The sequence below is a fragment of the Rhinopithecus roxellana genome, chromosome 14, assembly GCF_007565055.1.
Source record: "Rhinopithecus roxellana isolate Shanxi Qingling chromosome 14, ASM756505v1, whole genome shotgun sequence".
Taxonomy (NCBI): domain Eukaryota; kingdom Metazoa; phylum Chordata; class Mammalia; order Primates; family Cercopithecidae; genus Rhinopithecus; species Rhinopithecus roxellana.
In genome coordinates this window covers 24,683,814-24,704,199 of record NC_044562.1, presented here as the reverse complement: position 1 = coordinate 24,704,199, position 20,386 = coordinate 24,683,814, and the positions used below count along the sequence as shown (strand labels likewise).

Sequence of the window (20,386 nt, the reverse complement as noted above, 5' to 3'; positions counted from 1 at the left end):
AGAAGTAATTATGCTACTTGCCGGCCTGACCTCTGAAATGCCCATTCTCTAAAAGTTCTGCTTTCATTCTCAGAATTTTTTCCCCCATTGGCTGGTCAAGTAAAGAGACTCAATCAAGGTGCATCACAAATCTCCAGTAAACATTACCCATGCTCTTCTGCTATTGCCGAGCCTGTTCTGTCTTTCCAAGGGTGAAGAGAAGGTATCATTTATCCCTGGTTATTCGGTGCTTTTAAATCCAGGCTGATGGGATACCTAATAGCTTACTTAGCATGACTCAAACAACGTATTTCAAGTTCTTAACTCAGTGACGCAATAGTTTGGAAAGGATCCTTTACCACAAGCCTGACACCTGTGTATGTTGGGGGCGGGGGTAAGAGAGAGAGGGAGGGGGAGAGAGAGAGAGAGAGAGAGAGAGAGACACTATTTGAGAGGTTGAAATAATTCATCCATTTATTTGTTTGTTCATTCATGTATATATTTGGCAAATACTTATTAAGCATCTATCTATCTCTAATGCACTATCCTAGACACTGGAGACAACAAAGTAAATACATAAAATAATCAAAACATAGATTGTGGTTTGTTTGTGATTCGTATTAGAAAGAAACCACCAAGGACAATCTTCTTTAAGGAGAATATCAGGGAGACCTCTCTGTGTCACAAAGAAGTAGAACTTGAGAGTCCCATAAAAAATTCAGCCAGCTTATAAAAGGCCTTGCAGACCGCATGGTGAAATTTGGCTTTTATTTTAAGTTTTTAAGACTTAGGAAGAAGATCCTTTGGGCTATTCAGTGAAGAATGGTTTCAGTGATAATAAGTAACTGGTAATAAATCCTGGTGAGGAGACCAGATAATTTATGAGAAAATATTTTAAAAATTCATTAAATATTGCAATGTCATTTAAGGAATTCTTCCTACCCATGGTCTTTTGGTAAAATAATTTTTAATCCCAAGCTTGACAACAATGATCTTGTTGTGACCTGTCTGCAAAAGTCCTGCTTTCTGGGTGATTGCATTGTTTGTGGTGGACAAAAACATTGTATTTTTAAGAAATATTATTTAAACATGTCTGATTATTTTAAATGGCAAGACATCCTTGAATTTATCTGATGATCAATTGTCTAAAGTTTGTGATTGAACTTCTGTGGTGGTGGAGAAATCTTATTTCAAAGAGGAGAAGAGACAAACTATTACTTTTTGTTCTCTTACTAGTTTATACTAGAGACTGTTCCAAATGAACTGTGGTACTTTGACTACTGCCATTATAGTAGAACAAAGATCTTTCTTTATTCCTTATGCTATTACGGTGTGTTTGGTAAAGGAAGAAATGAATAGCAGTTTTCTCTGAATATATTTAAAAAATACATAGAAGGTACTCTGCCAATAGAATGAGCACTAAAATGCCTACTCATTTAGTTGTTCAACAAATGGCTGGTGTCATTATATAAGAGTTTATGCGTGGGACTTCTTTAAGCATGAATAATGCAAATGATGAGACTATTTGACTCTGGATTAAATCTCTGTGGAGTCATTGGCATGTGTGGCATGCAGTCTGGCTGGGTTGGAGGTCCTGAAATAGGGTTCCCATGCCTCTTTCCACTCTCAACTCCTGCCATGATGAATGGAGACGGAGCTCTTATTTATAACAATAATTCGTGCTGTGGCAGAAACAGGCCAGCCTATGGAAATGATTTCACAGGGCAAAGGAGTCATGTGACCATTACACAAATTGATGGAGAGCTGAGTTCTTTCCCTGAACTAGCCATAATGACAACCTGATGAAAATGGGTTGAATTTTGGTTCACCTCTGGTTTTCCCTTTTCATGAGTTTTATATTAGATTTAGTTCACTGGTTTTTATATTAAACTTGGTTAGTGAGTATAAAAACATATAGGTTAAAGTTAACAAACAAAATATACAGAGTTCACTTGCATTTGTGATTTTGCTAAAATTTTTTTCCATCAAATATTTTACAGTTTATTCTTCTCTGGGTTCAATTCAAATTCTTGGTCTCTGGAAATGCTTATAAATTAAGAAAATGGCCATCTGGTTTTTTTTTTTTTTTTTTTTAGATAGCCATTCATCTGCCTAATGGAAGTGTTGAGGTCATCTCCAGCTCTAAGGTTTTGTGATTCAAACAGGAAAATATGTTATTCTTGTTTAAAGACCTGGTCACCATCTGTGATTTTTGGTATGTTGCCACATAGAGAATAGCAATGTATCAGAAGGTGGGCTTAAAAAAGGATCAGTGGAATGAAACTATATGAATACTTTTTTTCTTTTTTTAAGATGGAGTCTCACTCTGTCGCCCAGGCTGAAGTGCAGTGGCGCGATCTCAGCTCACGGCAAGCTCCGCCTCTCGGGTTCACACCATTCTCCTGCTTCAGCCTCCTCAGTAGCTGGGACTACAGGCGCCTGCCACCACACCTGGGTAATTTTTGTGTTTTTAGTAGAGACAGGGTTTCACCGTGTTAGCCAGGATGGTCTCAATCTCCTGACCTCATGATCTGCCTGCCTTGGTCTCCCAAAGTGCTGGGATTACAGGTGTGAGCCACCGTGCCCAGCCTCATAAATTTTTTTAAAATTAGAGTTTCTGTGTTTATATAGCCATTACCATTTTTTCTGACTATTTATTTTGATCTAAGTAGTTAATCAAATTATGTTTTTGGAATTGAGTTTTTGGGTCCTCTGTTCTTCCTTACAGATTTTCTTGGCAGTACAGCATTTTGGTATTAAAATCTTGCTTCTTTTATGTAACTCATATCTTTTCTATGCATTGTCTTTTTACATCTAAAAGCAAAGGTCTAGAGATATTGGACAGTGATGATGTGACACAGAAACAGGAAATCTTGCTAGGCTATTATTTATTTCCTTACTTTTTTTTGTTGCAGAGGGCATTCATGTCTGTAATCCTAACACTTTGGGAGGCCAAGGCAGGTGGATCATTGAGGTCAGGAGTTTGAGACCAGCCTGGTTAACATGGTGAAACCCAGTCTGTACTAAAAATACAAAAATTAGCTGGATGTGGTGGTGGGCACCTGCAATCCTAGCTACTCAGGAGGCTGAGGCAGGAGAATCGCTTGAACCCAGGAAGCAGAGGTTGCAGTGAGCCTAGATCTCGCCACTGCATGCCATCCTGGGCAAAAGAGCGAGACTCCGTCTAAAAAAAAAAAAAGGAAGGCAAATAAGTGTTGGGAAACATTTAGCTATAATTGTAAATGAAAATAGATCACAGATACCAACCTTTTTTATTGAAAAAAGAAAATAAACATATTGTTTTCTAACCATCAAGAATAGCTCTGTTATATATTATTGGAAAGACGCTTTTGTTACTTTTTTCTATCACTCTTCTGAGTGGAAAAAACTCAAACTATGCTTTTTTTTCCCTACTCACTCAAATAACAATCAATACAGAAGACTTCTGTGACCAAACACGTGGGATTTTTTTCTCCCACACACCAAGCAAGCAATCGGTTCTATAGTGGGCACCAGCTGGGTAACCTCTAGTTCAATTTTGACACTATTTGCTTGGAGATAGCATCAGGTCCTGTAGGTTGAGGGCTCAGTCTTGAAGACTGTTCCCCAACTTTAAATACCAACTGCAAACCCTCGGTTGTTTTACCTATGCTTCTGACTGACCAGCTATAAATTGGGGTTCCGTAGTCACCTTCTTGGACTCCATTAATTTGCTAGAGCACCTCATAGAACTCAGGGAAACACTTACTTTGGTTTACTGGTTTGTTATAAAGGATGTTACAAAGGGTACAGATGAAGAGATGCATAGGGTAAGGTATGAAGGAAGGGTCATGAAGCTTCCATGCCCTTCCCAGGCATGCCACTCTCCAAGAACCTCCAGGTGTTGGGCTATCCAAAAGCTCCTCGAACCTAGTCCTTTTGTGCTTTTAGTGAGCCTTCATTATGTAGGCATGATTGATTAAATCATTGGCCATTGGTGATCAGCTTAACTTTTAGCCTCTCTCCCCTTCCCAGAATTAAAGGGGGCAGGCTGAAAACCCTAACTCTCTAATCCTGCTTTGATTTTTCTGGCGACCAACCGCCATCTTGAAGCTGCCATAGGGCTCCAGCCATCAGTCAATCATTAGCAACAAAAATACATCAATTTGGAGAATCTAAGAATTTTAGGAATTGTATGCCAGGAAACAAGGTCAAAGACCACATATATATTTCACAAAATCACACACTCTATTTTCTATTTGTTCTTAGGTTTATGTGACTATTGTGTGTTTACAGGTTATTACTTAGGTTTGTCCAAAGAAAGAACAAAAGGATGTGTGTGTGTGCAAGCATATGCATGTATGTGTGTATACACATATATGTGTATATATGTATGTATATACACATATGTGTATATATGTATGTATATACACATGTGTATATATGTATGTATATGTATATATGTATGTATATACATGTGTATATATGTATATATGTGTATATATACACATACATATAGAGGACCAACAGAGATGTATAAATATATACACATATGTTTATATACATACATACATATATTTATGTATACATACCCACACATACACAGAGAACCTTCAGGAGCTATAGATACACACACACACACACATATACACATATATATACTCATTCACTATCACAAGAACAGCAAGGGGAAATCTGCCCCCATGATTCAATCACCCCTTACCAGACACCTCCTCCAATTCAATATGAGATTTGGGTAGGGACACAAGTTCATACCACATCAAAAGGACTTCTTAGCCTCTATAATTATATAAAGCAATTCCTCGTAATAAATCTCTCTCTGTATGTGTATATATATATGTGTATGTACATACAGTTGGTGGGAGGTGATTGAATCATGGAGGCAGATTTCCCCTTGCTGTTCCTGTGATAGTGAATCAGTTCTCATGAGATCTCATGGTTTAAAAGTGTGTGGCACTTCCTCTTTCACTGTCTCTCTCTCCTGCTCTGCCACAGTAAGATGTGCTTGCTTCCCCTTTGCCTTATGCCATGATTGTAAGTTTCATGAGGCCTTCTAGCCTTGCTTCCTGAAGGAAAGAAGCTATTCTGTACAGCATGAAAAACTGTGAGTCAATTAAACCTCTTTTCTTCATGAATTACCCAGTCTCAGGTGGTTCTTTATAGCAGTGTGAGAATGAACTGATACAGAAAATTGATACCAGGAGAGTGAGGCTCTGCTATAAAGATACCTGAAAATGTGTAGGTGACTTTGGAACTGGTCATGGGCAGAGATTGGAACAGTTTGAAGGGCTCAGAAGAAGACAGGAAAATGTGGGAAGGTTTGGAACTTCATAGAGACTTGTTGAATGGTTTGACCAAAATGCTGATAGTGATGTGGACAATGATGTTTAGCATGAGTTGGTCTCAGATGGAGATGAAGAACTTATTGGGAACTGGAGTAAAGGTCATCTTTGCTATCCTTTAGCAAAGAAACTGGAGGCATTTTTCCCCTGCCCTAGAAATCTGTGGAACTTTGGACTGGAGAGAGATGATTTAGGGTATCTAGCAGAAGAAATTTCTAAGCAGCAAAGCATTCAAGAGCTAACCTGACTGTTTCTAAAAATGTATGCTCATACATGTGAACAAGAGATTATCTGAAACTGGAACTTATATTTAAAAGGGAAGCAGAACATAAAAGTTTGGAAAATTTGCAGCCTGGCCATGTGGTAGAAAAGAAAAACCCATTTTCTGGGTAGAAATTCAAGCCTGCTGCAGAAATTTGCATAAGTAAAGAGGAGCCAAATGTTAACAGCCAATACAGTGAGGAAAATATCAGATACCAGGGCATTTCAGAGACCTTCACAGCAGCCCCTCCCATTACAGGTCCAGAGGCCTAGGAGGAAAAAATGGTTTTGTGTGTCATACCAAGGGCCCAGCTGCTCTGTGCAGCCTTGGAATATGGTGCCCTGTGTCTAAACTGCTCCAGCTCCAGCTGTGGCTATAAGGAGAGGACATACAGCTCAGGCTGTTGCTTGAGAGGGTGCAAGCCCCAAGCCTCAGAGACTTCCACATGACCATGGGCCTATGGGTGCACAGAAGACAAGAGTTGAGCTTTGGGAGCCTCTGCCTGGATTTCAGAGGATGTATGGGAATGCCTGGATATCCAGGCAGAAGTCTGCTGTGAGGCAGAGCCCTCATGGAGAACCTCTACTAGGGAAGTGCAGATGAGAAATGTGGGGTTGGAGCCCCCACACAGAGACCCCACTAGGGCATTGCTTAGTGGAGTTGTGACATGAGGGCTACTATCCTCCAGACCCCAGAATGGTAGATCCACTGACAGCTTGCACTGTGCACCTAGAAAAGCCAGAAGCACTCAATGCCATCCCGTGAAAGCAGCCACAGGAGCTGTACATACCCTACAGAGCCACAGGGGTGGAGCTGCCCAAAGCCTTTGGAGCCCACCCCTTGCATCAGTGTGCTGTGGATGTGAGACATGGAGTCAAAGGAGATCATTTTAGAGCTTTAAGATTTAATGACTATCCTGCTGGGTTTTGAACTTGCTTGGGACCCCTTTGTTTTGGTCAATTTCTCCCTTTTGGAATCGAAGCATTTACCTGATGCCTGTATGTCTGTATTATCTTGGAAATAACTTGTTTTTGATTTTACAGGCTCACAAGTGGAAGGGACTTGGCCTTGTCTCAGATGAGACTTTGGATTTGGACTTTTGATTTAATGCTGGAATGAGTTAAGACTTTGGGGAATTGTTGGGAAAGCATGACTGGTTTTCAAATATGAGAAGGACATGAGATTTGGGAGGGGCCGGGGCAGAATGATAAGGTTTAGATTTGTGTCCTGTCAAATCTCATGTTGAATTAGAGGTGGGGCCTGGTGGGAGGTGATTAGATCATGAGGATGGATCTCCCCCTGGCTGTTCTCATGTTAGTGAGTGAGTTTTCATCAGATCTCATGGTTTAAAAGTGTGTTGCACTTCCCTCTTCTCTTTTTCTCTCCTGCTCTGCCATGGTAAGATGTGCTTGCTTCCCCTTTCTCTTCTGCCATGATTGTAAGTTTCTTGAGGCCTCCTAGCCATGCTACTGGTACAGCCTGAGGAACTTTGAGTCAATTAAACCTCTTTCCTTCATAAATTACCCAGTCTCAGGTCGCTCTTTATAGCAGTGTGAGAATGGACTAATGCACCTGTGATCTACCTTTTGCAGGCTGAAGACCTAGATGAATCCAAAGGCCTAAGAACCAGGGGCACAATGATATAAATCTCTGTTACCAGACCAAACTGGGATCTGCTTACCCTGTGCCATAGGCCAACCATCTACATGAAAGTTTGCAGAGGGAGAAAGGAGGGGCCCAAGCATGAAGAATTGGGCAGCTTACGCTTGAGACATGACCCCTCTGATGGCTTGTGTTATCTAAAGGTGGGGGTAAATTTTAGGAAAGTTGAAGTTACAGTAAAAATTATAAATCAAGACATGGAGGTTACACATCGATTTGGCCTAAAACGGTTGGATATCTTAAGGCAAGTAGATTCAAAGACTTTCTGATTTGCAATTAGTGAAGGAAGAGAATGTTTGTTTTAAAATGTGGGGTTAGCAGGAAAGAATGTTAGCTCTGGCTCATGGGCATGATTTCCTCCAGACCCCTCGGGAAGAACTTTAGAGTGAAGAACTGCAGAGTTCATTCCTCGGTTTTTCCTTATCTGAGGTCTGCATGCCAGCATGTTTATTTGATGGGGATCCAGGTTTCTGAAAAGAGCTCAGGCACATAGGTTAGGATGTTGCCTTTAGTTTCTACAGGGAATACCAAACATCCTCTAACTGTAACTTCCTTGGCTATTGTTTTAAGCTACCATTCCTTCTTACTTTTCAAGTTGCTCATTTACTTCTCAGGGCTAGCTAGGTGCCTGGAATTTCCCTTGAAGGAACCAAATATTTTCTTTTATTTTCATGGTATGGGGTGCCCACAGGCCCCTCAGAGGGGTCCCTGCTTTGTCTCAAGTCCAAGGACAAGCGAAGACTGATGTCCCAGTTCATGCAGGCAGGCAGAAAGCAAAGGACAAATTCCTCCTTCCTTTGCCATTTTTTTTTTTCTATTCCGTCCCTCAGTGGATTGGATGATGCCCACACACATTGGAGAGGGACATCTGCTTTACTCAGTCCACCAGTTCAAATGCTAATCTCATCTGGAAACAACCTCAGTGACACATTCAAAAATAATGTTCAATTTGGGAACCCTGTGGTGTAGTCAAATTGGCATATAAAGTTAACTGTTATAGGCTGGGCGTGGTGGCTTACACCTATAATCCCAGCACTTTGGGAGGCTGAGACAGGTGGATCACCTGAGGTCAGTAGTTCGAGACCAGCCTGGCCAATATGGTGAAACCTCGTCTCTACTAAAAATACAACAATTAGCTGGGCGTGGTGGTGCATGCCTATAGTCCCAGCTACTTGGGAGGCTGAGGTGGGAGAATTGCTTGAATCCAGGAGGCAGAGGATTCAGCAAGCCAAGATTATGTCACGGCACTACAACCTGGGCAACAGAGTGAGACTCTGTCTGAAAAAAAAAAAAAGTTAACTGTTAAAACAGGAGACTCTGTCTGAAAAAAAAAAAAGTTAACTGTTACAACAGATTTTTCATAAGAGGGTTAAAGCATTAAGGGTAGTGTTCTCTCCTGGACAGAGATTGGCCACTGACCTTTTGGGTCTGATCTCAGATTTGTTCAAGATACTGTCATTTACAAGGTAGTGCTACCACCACTGCAGTCTAATTCCAAAATACTTTCATCACCCCCAAAAGAAACTGCTTACCTATCTGCAGTCACTCCTCATGCCTGCCCCTACCCAACACCTGCAACCATTAATCTGCTTTTGTCTCTATGGATTTTCCTGTTTTGATATCCCATATAAGTAGAATCATAAAGTACGTGGCCTTTTGTGTCACTTAGCATAATGTGTGATAAAGCAAATATAGAAAGTGTTTATTGTAGAACTTAGGCAGGAGCATATGGGTGGTTCATTGTGAAATTATTTTTGTATATCAAATTCCACCTTTCTATCAAATGGGAGCCATATCAAGTTCATGAAATCCTTCTTGACACCCTACATCACCTCGGTCTTTTCCTTTGAATTATTTTTCTTTTTCTGGAGACAGGGTCTTGCACTGTTGTCCAGGCTGGAGTGCAGTGGCCCCATCATAACTCACTGTAGCCCCAACCTCCTGGGTTTAAGTGACCCTCTTGCTTCAGTCTACCAAGTAGTTAAGACTATAGGGTTGCATCACCACCACACCTGGCTAATATTTTATTTATTTATTTCATTATTTATTTTTTAGAGACGGGATCTCACTATGTTGTCCAGGGCGGTCTCAAACTCCTGGTCTCAAGTGATCCTCCCACCTTAGCCTCCCAAAGAGCTGAAATTTACAGGCAGAAGCCATCATGCAAAGCCTTCCTCTGAATTCTTTTAATAAAAGTATAATCACAAATTTTAATAGTTGATTATAGACTGCCATGCATTTTCTGGAATTGCGTAAATAGCATTTATCTCCTTGACTAAGATACAAACTTCTTAAGAGCAAAGACTAGTCTCATTGCTTTATTTCCTCTCCCCTTATGCTCCTTCCTCATCACTCACAGAATTCATGAGAGTATTGTCGCCTAGTAATAATGTTTGTTGGTGCAACTGAGCTTTCAGACACAGGTAATAACTGTGGCTTCTTCATCATTTTTCTCACAAATTTTTAATTGGTATTTCAAGGATGGCCTAGCCTTGTAGGACTAGACTAATCTGTTTCCTGGGTAGATTCCAGTTTCCATTCCATAGGCCTGAACATTACTGTTTACAGCTGAATAGAATCATCCATTCAGCTCTTCTCTGTCAATGTCTCTTACAGACACTCTTCTATATAGAACCAGGGGCACAATGGTTATAGACTGTCTGTAAGAAACATTGACAGAGAGGAGAGGAGCTGAATGAAGTTCCCCAGTGAACCAAAGCCAGCCCATTGAGTTGCGTTTGGGGCACCTGGAGTGTGGTGCTTTCCTTGACAGTCTTTGAGGCGAGGAGACTGTGGAAAGCTGTTCAGACAAAATGATATGCATGCTGGTGGCTTACTGATCCCTTATTCAATAGACAAATATAGGTCAACAATTATAAAATCTTCAGAGGGTGTTTGCATTAGAACCGCCTTCTGGGACATTGACACTGATCTTACATTTTCTCAGTGATTGATGACCCAGTAGATACACAACTATTACATTGTGAGCAACCAATATTGTCCTTGCTTGTTAATTTCAGGAACAATGATCTCTAGGATTAGTGAATAGAGGTAATTAATCTATATTGAGAAAATTATTAAAATCCAAAAACTAGATTATTTATCCCAAAGATAAGCATGGGTTAAATATTATAAAGTATGTTTTCTATTCTCCACATATCTGAATTTTCTTAATTATAGCAATGGAATTTCTCAATTTTTTACACATTATGTTTTTAGAGTAAGTTTGAAACATATTAAATACAAACTTTTTTTTTTTTTTTTTTTTCTTTCTGAGATGGAGTCTCGCTCTGTCACCCAGGTTGGAGTGCAGTGGCGTGATCTCAGCTCACTGAAAGCTCCGCCTCCCAGGTTCATGCCATTCTCCTGCCTTGGCCTCCCCAAGTGCTGGGATTACAGGCGGGAGCCACCATGCCTGGCCTAAATACAAACATTTTTACTGTAGTTTTTGGAGTGAGGTGAAATTCTAATATAAAAATTTATTAGTTCCAGCTCTAGAGAACATTCTGTAATTTGTCATTTCAATAAAATCTTTTTGAAGTCTGACTTTGTTTTTGAACTTGCTTAGCTATGTTCATGTACATGGAAGATCTCCTCCCCCAGAGGTATCCAGAATGTTCAGTTAGCCTCAGCAGGATGAGACATATCTGCTTTCTGTTTCATCTTTGGATTCCACATTCTGACCTGTGAAATAATTACACCAGATTTAAAAAACATTCTAGTCGACTTAACTAAGAAATTCTTTTTCAAAATTTCTTTTTTATTATGATAAAAAGCATATAACATGAAATTTACCATCTTAACCATTTTTAAGCACGCAATTCAGTAGTGTTAAACATATTTACATTATTGTGCAAATGATCTCCAAAACTATTTCATCTTGCAAAACTGAAACTGTATGTTCATTAAACAATAACTCCTCATTTATCCCTCCCCCAGTCCTCAGCAATAACTATGCTTCTTTCTGTTTCTATAAATTTGACTATTCTAAATAACTCATAGGAAAGGAACCATACAGTATTTATCTTTTTGTGTCTGACTTATTTCACTTAACATAATGTAGTTAAGGTTTATTTATGTTGTGGCATATGTCAAAATTTCCTTCCTTTTGAAGGCTGAATAATATTCCATACACACACACACACACACACACACACACACCCCACATTGTAGAATTCTGTTCATCTGTTAATGGACAGGCAAATTTAGGTTGTTTCTATCTTGGCTATTGGGAATGGTGTTGCTAAGAAAATGAGTGTACAAATAATGTCTTTGAGATCCTGCTTTCAATTCTTTTGGATATATACCCAGAAGTAGATTTCCTGGATTGTATGCTAATTTTATTTTAATTTTTTTTTTGAGAAACTGCCATACTGTGTTTTATAATGGGGAAATCAACTCAATTGTCCCCTAGAACTAATGTTTATGGTTTCTTTTGAATAAACATAGAAATTGACTCTCTCAGTTTTAAAACTTGAAAAGGTTACATTTGTCTTACCTGAGTACCTTTCTTAAGAAAACAACCATCAGCCAGGCATGGTGGCTCACGCCTGTGATCCTAGCACTTTGGGAGGCTGAGATGGGCGGATGATGAGGTCAGGAGATCGAGACCATCCTGGCTAACACGGTAAAACCCCATCTCTACTAAAATTACAAAAAATTAGCCAGGCATGGTGGCAGGTGCCTGTAATCCCAGCTACTCAGGAGACAGGAGAATGGCATGAACCCAGGAGGCGGAGCTTGCAGTGAACCGAGATCATGCCACTGTACTCCAGCCTGGGCGACAGTGCGAGACTCCGTCTCAAAAATAAATAAATAAATAAATAAATAAATAAATAAATAAATAAATAAACCAACTATCAGGCCTCCCAGATAGTACCAAGGAACTGACATTTACCAGATCACTGCATCTGGATAATGAGACACCAGGCTCCTTACCCATCATGATTGCCTAACCCATCACCTCCTTCCTGTTGACCAACTTCTTTTCCTTACCCCTCCCTAATTCTTGTTTTCCCACATGTGATTACATTTCTTCCATGCTATATAAACCCCTAATTTCAGTTGGTTAGGGAGATGGATTTGAGACTGATCTCCTTGGTAGCATCAACTGATTAATGCCTTTTTTCTTGGAAATACTCATTGTCTCAGTGATTGGCTTTCTGTGCAGTGAGCAGCAGGATCTAGACCCAGGTGTCTTAGTAACAGTGGCTGCACCATTTTACATTTTCCCTAATAGTGCACAAAGATCACAATTTTTCTGCATCCTCTCAAATACTTGTTATTTTCTGTGTTTTTTGATAGTAGCCATCCTAATGGGTATGAGGTATAAGAAATCACTTTTAAGCAGAAAAAACCCATCACTTTCTAGCCAAAGGAATTAAAACTATCTAAGGTACCTAATCCAAGTAAGATTCACTTCACATTAAGCTTGGGGTTTATCATACTTACATTCTTCATGGATTTGTTCTTCTTTGGGTTTCTGAAATAAGCTATATACTGATTTTATCGCCTGCCTCAGTATGACTGAGCAGGATTTCTTTATTTATTTGCTTATTTTCTTGTGAGACATGGTCATGCTCTGTTGCCCAGGCTGGAGTGCAATTGTGCAATCACAGCTCACTGCAACCTTGATCTCCCAGGCTCAAGCAATTCTCCCACCTCAGCCTCCCAAGTAGCTAGGACTACAGGCATGTGCCACCATACTTGGCTAATTTTTAAAATTTTTAGTAGAGACAAGACATCGCTATGTTGCCCAAGCTAGTCTCAAACTCCTGGGTTCAAGCAATCCTCCTGTCTAGGCCTCCAAAAGTGCTAGGATTATAGGTGTGAGCCACTGAGTGTGGTGGAATGAGCAGATTTTTTTTTTTTTTTATTATACTTTAAGTTCTAGGGTACATGTGCATAACGTGCAGGTTTGTTACATATGTACACTTGTGCCATGTTGGTGTGCTGCACCCATCAATTCATCATTTATATCAGGTATAACTCCCAGTATAATCCCTCCCCCCTCCCCCCTCCCCATGGTAGGCCCCGATGTGTGATGTTCCCCCTCCTGAGTCCAAGTGATGTGATTGTTCAATTCCCACCTATGAGTGAGAACATGCGGTGTTTGGTTTTCTGTTCTTGTGATAGTTTGCTAAGAATAATGGTTTCCAGCTGCATCCATGTCCCTACAAAGGATGCAAACTCATCCTTTTTTATGGCTGCATAATATTCCATGGTGTATATGTGCTACATTTTCTTAATCCAGTCTGTCACAGATGGACATTTGGGTTGATTCCAAGTCTTTGCTATTGTGAATAGTGCCGCAATAAACATGCATGTGCATGTGTCTTTATAGCAGCATGATTTATAATCCTTTGGGTATATACCCAGTAGTGGGATGGCTGGGTCATATGGTACATCTAGTTCTAGATCCTTGAGGAATCGCCATACTGTTTTCCATAATGGTTGAACTAGTTTACAATCCCACCAACAGTGTAAAAGTGTTCCCATTTCTCCACATCCTCTCCGGCACCTGTTGTTTCCTGACTTTTTAATGATTGCCATTCTAACTGGTGTGAGATGGTATCTCATTGTGGTTTTGATTTGCATCTCTCTGATGGTGAGTGATGATGAGCATTTTTTCATGTGTCTGTTGGCTGTATGAATGTCTTCTTTTGAGAAATGTCTGTTCATATCCTTTGCCCACTTTTTGATGGGGTTGTTTTTTTCTTGTAAATTTGTTTGAGTTCTTTGTAGATTCTGGATATTAGCCCTTTGTCAGATGAGTAGATTGCAAAAGTTTTCTCCCATTCTGTAGGTTGCCTGTTCACTCTGATGGTAGTTTCTTTTGCTGTGCAGAAGCTCTTTAGTTTAATCATATCCCATTTGTCAATTTTGGCTTTTGCTGCCGTTGCTTTTGGTGTTTTAGACATGAAGTCCTTGCCCATGCCTATGTCCTGAATGGTACTACCTAGGTTTTCTTCTAGGGTTTTTATGGTATTAGGTCTAACATTTAAGTCTCTAATCCATCTTGAATTAATTTTCGTATAAGGACTAAGGAAAGGATCCAGTTTCAGCTTTCTACTTATGGCTAGCCAATTTTCCCAGCACCATTTATTAAATAGGGAATCCTTTCCCCATTTCTTGTTTCTCTCAGGTTTGTCAAAGATCAGATGGCTGTAGATGTGTGGTATCATTTCTGAGGACTCTGTTCTGTTCCATTGGTCTGTATCTCTGTTTTGGTGCCAGTACCATGCTGTTTTGGTTACTGTAGCCTTGTAGTATAGTTTGAAGTCAGGTAGCGTGACGCCTCCAGCTTTGTTCTTATGACTTAGGATTGTCTTGGCAATGCGGGCTCTTTTTTGGTTCCATATGAACTTTAAAGCCGTTTTTTCCAATTCTGTGAAGAAACTCATTGGTAGCTTGATGGGGATGGCATTGAATCTATAAATAACCTTGGGCAGTATGGCCATTTTCACGATATTGATTATTCCTATCCATGAGCATGGTATGTTCTTCCATTTGTTTGTGTCCTCTTTGATTTCACTGAGCAGTGGTTTGTAGTTCTCCTTGAAGAGGTCCTTTACATCCCTTGTAAGTTGGATTCCTAGGTATTTTACCCTCTTTGAAGCAATTGTGAATGGAAGTTCATTCATGATTTGGCTCTCTGTTTGTCTGTTACTGGTGTATAAGAATGCTTGTGATTTTTGCACATTAATTTTGTATCCTGAGACTTTGCTGAAGTTGCTTATCAGCTTAAGAAGATTTTGGGCTGAGATGATGGGGTTTTCTAAATATACAATCATGTCATCTGCAAACAGGGACAATTTGACTTCTTCTTTTCCTAACTGGATACCCTTGATTTCTTTCTCTTGCCTGATTGCCCTAGCCAGAACTTCCAACACTATGTTGAATAGGAGTGGTGAGAGAGGGCATCCCTGTCTTGTGCCAGTTTTCAAAGGGAATTTTTCCAGTTTTTACCCATTCAGTATGATATTAGCTGTGTGTTTGTCATAAATAGCTCTTATTATATTGAGGTACGTTCCATCAATACCGAATGTATTGAGCGTTTTTAGCATGAAGGGCTGTTGAATTTTGTCAAAAGCCTTTTCTGCATCTATTGAGATAATCATGTGGTTCTTGTCTTTGGTTCTGTTTATATGCTGGATTACGTTTATTGATTTGCGAATGTTGAACCAGCCTTGCATTCCAGGGATGAAGCCCACTTGATCATAGTGGATAAGCTTTTTGATGTGCTGCTGAATCCGGTTTGCCAGTATTTTATTGAGGATTTTTGCATCGATGTTCATCAGGGATATTGGTCTAAAATTTTCTTTTTTTGTTGTGTCTCTGCCAGGCTTTGGTATCAGGATGATGTTGGCCTCATAAAATGAGTTAGGGAGGATTCCCTCTTTTTCAATTGATTGGAATAGTTTCAGAAGGAATGGTACCAGCTCCTCCTTGTACCTCTGGTAGAATTCAGCTGTGAATCCATCTGGTCCTGGACTTTTTTTGGTTGGTAGGCTATTAATAATTGCCTCAATTTCAGAGCCTGCTATTGGTCTATTCAGGGATTCCACTTCTTCCTGGTTTAGTCTTGGAAGAGTGTAAGTGTCCAGGAAATTATCCATTTCTTCTAGATTTTCTAGTTGATTTGCGTAGAGGTGTTTATAGTATTCTCTGATGGTAGTTTGTATTTCTGTGGGGTCCGTGGTGATATCCCCTTTATCATTTTTTATTGCGTCTATTTGATTCTTCTCTCTTTTCTTCTTTATTAGTCTTGCTAGCGGTCTGTCAATTTTGTTGATTTTTTCAAAAAAGCAACTCCTGGATTCATTGATTTTTTGGAGGGTTTTTTGTGTCTCTATCTCCTTCAGTTCTGCTCTGATCTTAGTTATTTCTTGCCTTCTGCTAGCTTTTGAATGTGTTTCCTCTTGTTTCTCCAGTTCTTTTAATTGTGATGTTAGAGTGTCAATTTTAGATCTTTCCAGCTTTCTCTTGTGGGCATTTAGTGCTATAAATTTCCCTCTACACACTGCTTTAAATGTGTCCCAGAGATTCTGGTATGTTGTATCTTTGTTCTCATTGGTTTCAAAGAACATCTTTATTTCTGCCTTCATTTTGTTATGTACCCAGTAGTTATTCAGGAGCAGGTTGTTCAGTTTCCATGTAGTTGAGCGGTTTTGATTGAGTTTCTTAGTCCTGAGTTCTAGTTTGATTGCACTGTGGTCTGAGAGACAGTTTGTTATAATTTCTGTTCTTTTACATTTGCTAAGGAGTGCTTTACTTGCAATTATGTGGTCAATTTTGGAATAAGTGCTATGTGGTGCTGAGAAGAATGTATATTCTGTTGATTTGGGGTGGAGAGTTCTATAGATGTCTATTAGGTCCGCTTGGTGCAGAGATGAGTTCAATTCCTGGATATCCTTGTTAACTTTCTGTCTCGTTGATCTGTCTAATGTTGACAGTGGAGTGTTGAAGTCTCCCATTATTATTGTATGGGAGTCTAAGTCTCTTTGTAAGTCTCTAAGGACTTGCTTTATGAATTTAGGATAGTTAGCTCCTCCTGTTGAATTGATCCCTTTACCATTATGTAATGGCCTTCTTTGTCTCTTTTGATCTTTGATGGTTTAAAGTCTATTTTATCAGAGACTAGGATTGCAACCCCTGCTTTTTTTTGTTTTCCATTTGCTTGGTAGATCTTCCTCCATCCCTTTATTTTGAGCCTATATATGTCTCTGCATGTGAGATGGGTCTCCCGAATACAGCAGACTGATGGGTCTTGACTCTTTATCCAGTTTGCCAGTCTGTGTCTTTTAATTGGAGCATTTAGTCCATTAACATTTAAGGTTAGTATTGTTATGTGTGAACTTGTTCCTGCCATTATGATATTAACTGGTTATTTTGCTCGTTAGTTGATGCAGTTTCTTCCTAGCCTCGATGGTCTTTACATTTTGGCATGTTTTTGCAATGGCTGGTACCGGTTGTTCCCTTCCATGTTTAGGGCTTCCTTTAGGGTCTCTTGTAAGGCAGGCCTGGTGGTGACAAAATCTCTAAGCATTTGCTTATCTGTAAAGGATTTTATTTCTCCTTCACTGATGAAACTTAGTTTGGCTGGATATGAAATTCTGGGTTTAAAATTCTTTTCTTTAAGAACGTTGAATATTGGCCCCCACTCTCTTCTGGCTTGTAGAGTTTCTGCCGAGAGGTCTGCTATTAGTCTGATGGGCTTCCCTTTGTGGGTAACCCGACCTTTCTCTCTGGCTGCCCTTAAGATTTTTTTCCTTCATTTCAACTTTGGTGAATCTGGCAATTATGTGTCTTGGAGTTGCTCTTCTGGAGGAGTATCTTTGTGGTGTTCTCTGTATTTCCTGAATTTGAATGTTGGCCTGCCCTACTAGGTTGGGGAAGTTCTCCTGGATGATATCCTGAAGTGTGTTTTCCAACTTGGTTCCATTTTCCCCCTCACTTTCAGGCACCCCAATCAGACGTAGATTTGGTCTTTTTACATAATCCCATACTTCTTGCAGGCTTTGTTCATTTCTTTTTCTTCTTTTTTCTTTTGGTTTCTCTTCTCGCTTCATTTCATTCATTTGATCCTCAATCGCTGATACTCTTTCTTCCAGTTGATCGAGTCGGTTACTGAAGCTTGTGGATTTGTCACGTATTTCTCGTGTCATGGTTTTCATCTCTGTCATTTCATTTATGACCTTCTCTGCATTAATTATTCTAGCTATCAATTCTTCCACTCTTTTTTCAAGATTTTTAGTTTCTTTGCGCTGGGTACGTAATTCCTCCTTTAGCTCTGAGAAGTTTGATGGACTGAAGCCTTCTTCTCTCATTTCGTCAAAGTCATTCTCTGACCAGCTTTGATCCGTTGCTGGTGATGAGCTGCGCTCCTTTGCAGGGGGAGATGTGCTCTTATTTCTTGAATTTCCAGCTTTTCTGCCCTGCTTCTTCCCCATCTTCGTGGTTTTATCTGCCTCTGGTCTTTGATGATGGTGACGTACTGATGGGGTTTTGGTGTAGGTGTTCTTCCTGTTTGATAGTTTTCCTTCTAATAGTCAGGACCCTCAGCTGTAGGTCTGTTGGAGATTGCTTGAGGTCCACTCCAGACCCTGTTTGCCTCAGTTGAAAATGCAGAAATCACCGGTCTTCTGTGTCGCTCGCGCTGGGAGTTGGAGACTGGAGCTGTTCCTATTCGGCCATCTTCAGATTTTTTTTTTTTTTGGAGACAGAGTCTTGCTCTGTCACCTAGGCTTGAGTGCAGTGGTGTGATCTCAGCTCATCTCAGCCTCTGCCTCCCGGGTTCAAGCAGTTCTGTCTCAGCCTCCCGTGTAACTGGGACTACAGGTGTGTACCACCATACCTGGCTAATTTTTGTATTTTTAGTAGCGATAGGGTTTCACCATGTTGGCCAGGCTGGTCTCGAACTCCTGGCCTCAGGTGCTCCCCCAGCCTCGGCCTCCAAAATGCTGGGATTCCAAGTGTGAACCACTGTGCCCAGCCCCAAATGAGTAGAATTTAAAAGGTAAACTTTATAATTCTCTTATTTATGGTGAAAAATTTGTCTCTAAGGGAAACTATATTCTAAAAATGAGAAAAACTAGCCATGCAGACTTGGTCTGCCCCTGAGAGATGATGTGCATTAAAGTTCATCATCACCATGGACCTCAGTGTTCTCATTGGTCAAACAGGGGAGTTGGTTTAGATGAGAAGCAGCCAACATAAATGCCTGTGGGACCACAGCAGGCCCTGGAGACAAGTGAAGAGATCTAGTTGTAAAATCACAGTGCTGTAGTGTCCTCATCAAACTGAGGAGTAGGAGTAAGAGCTCCTTCAAAAGGAGGTACGCTGGGCACAGTGGCTCACGCCTGTATTCCCAGCGCTTTGGGAGGCTGAGGAGGGCAGATCACAAGGTCAAGAGATTGAGACCATTCTGGCCAACATGGTGAAACCCTGTCTCTACTAAAAATACACAAATTAGCTGGGCTTGGTGGCATGCACCTGTAGTCCCAGCTACTCGGGAGGCTGAGGCAGGAGAATTGCTTGAACCCGGGAAGCAGAGGTGGCAGTGAGCCCAGAACGTGCTACTGCACTCCAGCCTGGTGACAGAGCTAGACTCCGTCTCAAAAAAAAAAAAAAAAAAAAAAAAGGAGGGTGGTAGCATTGGTAGCATTCACCTCCCACTTAACATGCTGTGAGGGAATATAGACTTATGTCTATAATGTGTTGCACCAGGTCTTCAAACTTATTTAAAAATGTTGAAAAATTTAAAATATGGCAAAAATGTTAATTAACATAAAACAGTTCTGTACAGGGCAAATAAAACACCTTTTGAGGTGAAATGTGGTCTATTGTCCAGTGGTTTGTAATACCTGGGTTAGATGATCTCTAAGGTCCTTTGAGTTTTAACTTTGATTTCTACATACCAAGGACAGATTAAAAATAACAGCAATAGTCAGGGGCTGTGATTCTGTCTTTTATCTTGGATCACTGAAAACTATAGACTGCTGTCTTGGTTTCACTAGAATGGATCAAAATGACTCAATTGTATGATATATAGACATTATCTCCTTAAGCACTATATTTATCTTCAGTGAATTGTACTAAGAAAGATTTATGTGACAATTCATATCACATTAGAAAATGATACATGGCTCTCTCTAGCAAAAACTGCCATTTTCTATTTGATTCCTGAGCTCTGTTTTGAATTTTGGCAACATTGAAGAGACAAAAAAATCAGTTCTTGTCTCAATCATTTCACAAACTGAATGACAGATGAGATTTCTCTTTTCACTCCAGATTCCCGTGTCCCTACAGAATTGTTGGAGAATATTTGTGGTTGTTGGAATGTTTTTCTTTTAATGAGAATGGAGTCATGATTGACATTTGTTCCCTGACCAGCATCCTTCTTTTGTTTCTTTCTTCTTTTATGAACAGATGCTGATTTCCCAATAGGGAATTATTGCTGCCACACCCATAACCTACAACAGAGGTTCTCCCTTGACCAGGAGCATCAGCATCACCTATGGACTTGGCCAGAAATGTCCACCCTTAGACTCCGTTCCCTAGTTCAGGTAATTCTAGTGCCACTGAGCCATCCTACAACTCCAGGCCTGAATCCTTAGGTACTGAGATTGGTTTAAGGATG

The 20,386-nt window shown here is 40.2% G+C and overlaps 1 long non-coding RNA gene across 4 annotated transcripts in view; it reads left to right on the top strand.

The window, feature by feature from the left end:
* Window positions 1–20,386, top strand: part of LOC115893188 — a 346,813-nt gene that overhangs the window by 145,224 nt on the left and 181,203 nt on the right. For all 4 annotated transcript variants that reach the window (XR_004053132.1, XR_004053130.1, XR_004053131.1 and 1 more), the window contains exon 2: window positions 20,176–20,312. This is a non-coding gene — a long non-coding RNA (uncharacterized LOC115893188). The remainder of the gene's footprint in view (window positions 1–20,175; window positions 20,313–20,386) is intronic.